We start from the raw sequence: 6,529 nt of genomic DNA, 5'->3' as shown, positions 1-6,529 counted from the left end.
GGAAAGGGAACAAAAGCTGAAGAGCGCACAGAGGAAGCGTGGAGAGGTGCACACTCGAAACCACATTGAGACGAGATGGTGGAGGTGCCTTTTGGCGTCCTTTGGTCTGGCACCGATTGAAACGAGGCTCAAATGAAAGCTGTCTCTGGTGTAGACCAATCGGTTTCAAGGACAATGCATATATTATCAGTGTGTTTTTTTGTTTCCATTTTGATGATGGACATTAGGCATGATATCGATTTATGCAGCCGAAAAAGGCACTGACATTCTCTAGAATAACAACAACCCCGCTAGTGAACTGAAGTGCTTCATCAAACCTTGCGGGGGGAAGGGGTGTGTGGGCGGGGTGAATCGTTGTTCCCTAATTGAAATTACCCGTCTGGCCTCTTTATGTGCTCTGAAGAAAGGCCATGCCTTGAAACAACGCCTATTGCAGTGCTGTCTATACTTTTTCTTGTAAGCCAGCATTATTGACGAATGTCAGGAGTTTTATTGTGACCTGTGCTAGTGTGCAGCGTTCACCAACCACACACTGGGGGTGTAATCTGCGCGTTGCCCCAGCGGGGCCAGTCGGAGTGACCTGGACACCGTTCACACGCGCGGCAGTCTCTCAAAAGAAGCCACTACGCCGCGCAGATGACTGAGTGCCGGGACTCCGAGCTCCATGGTCACGAGTGGTGCCACTCCCGGGCGGTGCGAGCCACTGGTGGAGTGAACACGGGGGGGGCAGGGGGGGTGCCCAGCCCACGAGAGGCTCGAGTGAAGTCACAAGGAGCAGCAGCTCGGTGGTTGACGCAGTCCCTGGGGAAGCCCCCATGCTCAGCACAACCCGCACCGGGCTGCAGACATCCACACGGGGCTGGAGAGACACGGACTCTGAGAACGTGATGGACAGAGGCACGCAGACTCGCACCCAGCAGAGAACACAGCTCTGTGTTGCGTTCAGGTGGCTCTGTGGAAACTGCTCAACCTACAATCTACATCTCGCGAGGTCGATTCCTGGCACGCACCGTGCTGTGCGTGGTTGGACCGGCAGGGTGGCTCTGTGGGCTTGTTTCGTCCAAAACCCGCGAGCGATAAACGTGGCGACTGTCGGAAAGCCCCGAACTTCACCTGCGCCTCGGGGCTTCGTGTAGCGACCGAACGAGTCGGTGTTGTTGGTGAATGCCCCCCGTGGAATGTACCAGTGAGAAGTAGAGGAGAGACGCAGACACCCCGGTAGTCACCATGGGCACTGCACGCGCCTCGTGCCCTTGATCTCTAGAGCACAGAGTGGTGGTGAAGTCCACGAAACGGGTCAGAGGATTTTGTGTGGAGAAGATTCGCGTCCTGCTTTGGAACAGAGACTCGAGCATCACCTGTGTCACGTGGTGAAGCAAGGAAGCCCCCCTCCTATTAGAATGTTCGGTAGCCTATCATCAACAGCGGCCATGCTATTTAGACTGAAACTAAAAGAAAAGCTATTTTTATTTCACCAGGTAAGGCTCACTGAGCTGTCTATAGCTCTTTTTCAGAAGCACCTGACCACAAATGATGGCTCAACAAAGTGGTTGATCATGTGGAACTTCATAGCAGCCAAATACTCTACACGCATGCTTCTGAATGTGGAGGGAAACCCCAGAGGACCACAGGGAGAACATGTAAACTCCAAATATACAACAGGGTTAGGATCGGGCCCACAACCTCCTGTTTACCAGGGGAAGGAGTTAACATATTTCCACTGTGACTGGAGTCTACCATGGGAATGTGGAATTTCCACCTTACCAGCTTAGAGCGACCAATAGGAATGAGTGACACCCTCGTGCTCCTTGAGCAGAGAAGTTTTGACTTTTCGACTGTGACTTATCTTAGTTTGCTTTGTGAGTGTTGGGTGTTTCAACTGAATCTCATGAAATCTGAATCAACCTTCGGCCTTGGTGAGTCATGGTGACTACAGACTCTGAAACGCGCTTTATGAAGATATGTATTATATTTACTCTATGATTATAAGTTACTCATGTTTGAGATTGTCCAAAACTTTGATTACGAACACATCACCAGATCATATTTCCTTGTTTAATGATCATTGATTACAAGTTGGTAAATGTCGCTGATTCTCTGTTATTTTGGTTCACAAATTCCACAAAATAAAAAAAAGATCATGCTCTGCAACACCACAAAGTGTAAACACACCCATCATCACACCACATTGCATACACCTTGTACCATACACCACACAGTGTAAACACAACTATCATCACACCACACTACACATACAATGCACCATACACCACGCAATGTAAACACACCTATCTCGGCCTCGCTGTGCACTGCGTTGCACCACTATCCGAGTAGTTAACCTCACATTCAATACACCATTTGAGCCAGGGTGAACATCTAACTCCAAACGTATTTAATGAATGAAACATGGTAAAAAGACAATGCTTCTTAAAGTCATACAATTAATAGATGCACCCGTCTTCACTGAGACGCTATTAGTGCCTCCATTTTGTACTCTATGTTATGGCTGACACCCTGCCTCATGGCTTAGAGAATCTTAAATCGTAACTTCCTGTTCACGTGACCAAACTCAACACCATATCAGGAAGTGCCTGTGTAAATACACCCACATAGCTGCCGTGGGGCAGAACACTCCCGGTCTGGTATCTAGGAGACACCACCATTTATTTTCCTATCTCATGAACAAATGTGCAACACACTTCAATGGGTTAACGCATTTGTCCATATCTTTGCGAGAGAGAAGTAGTACTGTCTCAGCTATAGGCCTGACGAAAGTTCTTCGACTCCTTGCTTCGCTATCATAACCTCAACATTTCAAAATTTTCCATCGGCACTGGGAATCGTCTTGAGGATGCGGCCCATTGGCCACTCATTCCATTTGACTTGGTTGTCATTCAGTAGGACGAGGTCACCTTCTTGGATGTCTGGTCTGCTCGATTGCCACTTGCTGCACATTTGAAGTGTCAGAAGGTACTCGTTTTTCCAGCGACGCCAGAACATGTTGGCGAAGCTCTGCACTTGTCTCCATTGATGTCTGTAGAGATCTGCAGTGCTGACCTTCTCGGTGGGTGCTGTGAGCACGTCTGTCTTCTGGGTAAGAAGTGTAGCAGGAGTCAAGATGAATGGTGACTCCGGGTCGGTTGAGAGGGGGATCAGGGGTCTTGAGTTAATTATAGCTGAGACCTCGGCCATGAAAGTGGTCAAGACCTCGTGAGAGAGCCGTGTGGACCCGACATCACACAGCATGGAGTCGAGAATGCGTCGAGCAATCCCGATCATGCGTTCCCAGGCTCCACCCATATGCAAAGAGGGAGGAGGATTGAAGATCCACGTGCAGCCTTGGTCACTAAGGTATTTCCCTACATAATCATCTTCAACATTTTCGGTATTGATCTTAAGCTATTTACATGCTCCAGTGAAATTGGTTCCACAAACAGAACGAATTTGCTTGGCCGGCCCTCTGATGGCAAAGAATCTCCTGAGTGCATTCATTAAGCTCGAAGAGTCCATGGACTCGATGACTCCAATGTGCACTGCTCGTGTACAGGTATGACACCACTGTTCTTCTTGATTTTGGTAAAGGCCAAGTCCATGAGTCCTCCACCGCATCCGTTTTTCCTTTGGCAGAAGAGCAGTCCATCAGGTTCTGCTCGCTCAGTGACACAAGCACTCCCGTCTTGCGCTTGTGCTGCCCTTCGAGGGAGCCCGTAGTGATGAATGCCCAGCAAGAGCTGCATTCTCCCTGGTCCTTGAAGTCAGTAACGTAGTCCTACTTCCTCCAGTCGACGGACTCGGGAGCCCTGAAGGTGTGCGCCATGAACGTGGCACCGTGGGAGGCCTTGCAGGTGCCGTTCCAGTCCCTGAGGCCTAGCATGGTATGCTGGAACTCCTCTCTTGTCATGTCACCGAAGCGGTTCGTGCCCATGCACCAGGTGTGCTTGCCCATGGAGTGTTCCAGGTTTTGCACCGCGATCTTCTTGAGGTTATTCTCACAAATCATCCTCCTCCAGCCCTCCTCCTTCTGGTCGTAGGCCTTGCTGTGGAACTCCTTCCAGGATTCCCACTTGGACAACAGCTCCGGGTCGAGGAACGGAGAGGCCACAGTCGCAGCGACTACTACCCCGACTCTCAGCAGAGCGACGAGCAACAGCTTCATCTTTTTCTTATTCCCGTCAGTCAGGACTGGCTTGGAGAAACGTGGAGGACCAAAATCCAGTGAAGACGGTGGACATACAAGCAAAGTCGTTGCCCGCGTGGTGGTTTCTTCATAAGTCTTCATGGTACAGCCTTGACTTCTCTCTTCGAGTTTCTCTTTCATTGTGAAGTTGTTGGAGCACGGCTTGAAGAGCGATGTGTGTCCATTCGTGAGCACACTTGTTCTGAATGTGCTAATGCGGTCTGGTTTGTGTGTTCCATTGAGAGAGACATCACCTACGATGACCCATCCTAGGTCAAGTCTATAGGCATAGGGAGCGTCGTGAGGTCCATTGCGTTGATCGCGAACCTTGTGGACTCTCAGCATGTCCCTGCCAAGCAGAAGTAAAATATGTGCCTCGTGATCCAATGGCGGGATGAACTCTGCTATGGGTTTCAGGTGTGGGTGGTGATGCGTGACTTCGGGCGTGGGAATCTCGCTTCTGTCATCCGGTATCTCATTGTACTATATCACTGTAGGAAGGGCTAGATTCATGGTGTTATCCATGGTTTCCACCATGAGGCCGCTCGCTCTTCTTCCTGCTGTCTACATCAGTTCTGAGCATGTTCTGAGCGTGTATGGAAAGGAATTCCCACCTACGCTTAGCTGATCAAAGAACTCTGACCTTGCCAAAGACTTGTTGCTCTGATCGTCCATTATGGCGTACATCCTTACTGCCCGTTCAGGATGTCCTTTGGGATACACTCGGACGAGGCATATCTTTGAGCAGGATTTTCCTTTGAAGCCTTGTCCACAGACGTCTGTGCATTTGGTTGTGACTGACGAAGTGGTTGCGGAGGTCTCACCTTGCTCCCCGCCGTGCTCTGCTTTGGGATGGGAAGCCTTAGTGCCACTGGGTTTGGAGTAAAATGTGTGTAAAGCAGTTGCGTGTTTGTCGCTGCTACATTCCTCGCACTTGAAATCTGCCTTGCAATTCCTTGCAAGGTGGTTTGTAGAAGCACAGCATTCGAAGCACACTCCAAATTCATTCAGCATATTCTTCCACTCTTCCAGTGGCTTCCTCTTGACTCACAACATTTTTGGAGGGAGTTAGGTTTATCATGCAATGGGCATTGCCTTTCTGGATCCTCTATCTTTTTCTTTGAGATGGTTGCCTGGACGGAGTTTGCGAATGTTGTAGGAGAAACCTCAGTCTTGTTTTCGGAGATTGGCACTCTCGCTGTTACTCGTCTCGCCGTTGCTCTTTTGATTTTTGGGAGATCTAGACTGGAGATCCCCGTGGTGATAAACATGAAACTCGGCTCATTTCTGGTCCGAGCCAGGTTGCGGATAAGCCTTGAGAGAAACGAGAGTGGGGGGAATGCAATCTGATGCTCTGACTTGTATCTTGAATCCTTTGTTCTCCATTTCTCCTGCACGTCGAATGGCAATTTCTCTACGATGGGGTTCACTCCATGGTAGGTATTCAGGAACATGAGACATGGTAAGTAGGGGTCAGCCTGGGCTGAGTCAAGCTCCATCAGAATATCTCCAATCTCTTGTAACCTTTTATTGCCTCGACCCATTTTTTTGGAAAGTTCTGCAACTTCTTGAAGAGAGGCTTCTCAATGGTTTCTGGGCTACCATAGCACTCCTCAAGCCTCTCCCACACCGCATGCAGGCTTGAGGCAGGGTCGTCCATGTATGCCAACCGTATCCTCTTTGCATACTCTGCAGATTCATTTCCTAACCATTTCACCAACAAGTCGAGTTCTTCACTTGCAGAGATGTCTGATTGTATTCCTGATGGTAGATCTCCAGGATCGATAGTTCTCAGAGTGGTCATCAAACGTTATGAGTCCTGTGTTGATTTGTTTGCGGTGAGCCAGGCACCTACCAAAGTCCCCTATGCCTGCTGATCCAGGGTGTGTCCATAAAGGCGCTTGTGAGGTGCCATAATTGGCTGTATTGCCTTGCATGCCATCATTCCGAATGGCGTTGGATTGTGGGCCCAAAATGTTCCTATCACGTTGGTTTGATCATTTTAGCATCCAGCTCAATTTTCTTCCATCTGGCAGTAGCCACTAATATACTCTCTTGCTCTTCCAGCTCAGCTTTCTTCCGTGCGGCAGCAGTTGCTTTGCTTGATTCTTCTTGTATGCGGGCCTTTTCAATTAACATGGCTTCCTGTTCAGCCATGTAGGAGATACGGGCGGTTGCTGCTTCTGCTGCTGCACGTGCCTGAGCTGCTGCCATACTAGTAGATGATATCTATGAGTGTGATGAGTATTTAGATCTTGTGGTGGACTTGGATGAGACAGAGTGCTGAGATCGTGTCTCTATTAAGCCCTCCACACGGTCCATTGCGCCTTGTATCACTGCCTTCACATTATC

At 49.3% G+C, this 6,529-nt stretch overlaps 1 pseudogene; it reads right to left on the bottom strand.

The window, feature by feature from the left end:
- Positions 1 to 591: 591 nt before the first annotated feature.
- On the bottom strand, positions 592 to 4,156 carry LOC144948141 (procathepsin L pseudogene; annotated as a pseudogene).
- Between the last annotated feature and the right edge of the window lie 2,373 nt (positions 4,157 to 6,529).

This window comes from Lampetra fluviatilis, chromosome 3, assembly GCF_964198595.1.
Source record: "Lampetra fluviatilis chromosome 3, kcLamFluv1.1, whole genome shotgun sequence".
Lineage (NCBI taxonomy): Eukaryota > Metazoa > Chordata > Hyperoartia > Petromyzontiformes > Petromyzontidae > Lampetra > Lampetra fluviatilis.
The sequence above is the reverse complement of the archived record's forward strand: the minus strand, read 5'-3'. Positions and strand labels throughout refer to the sequence as shown.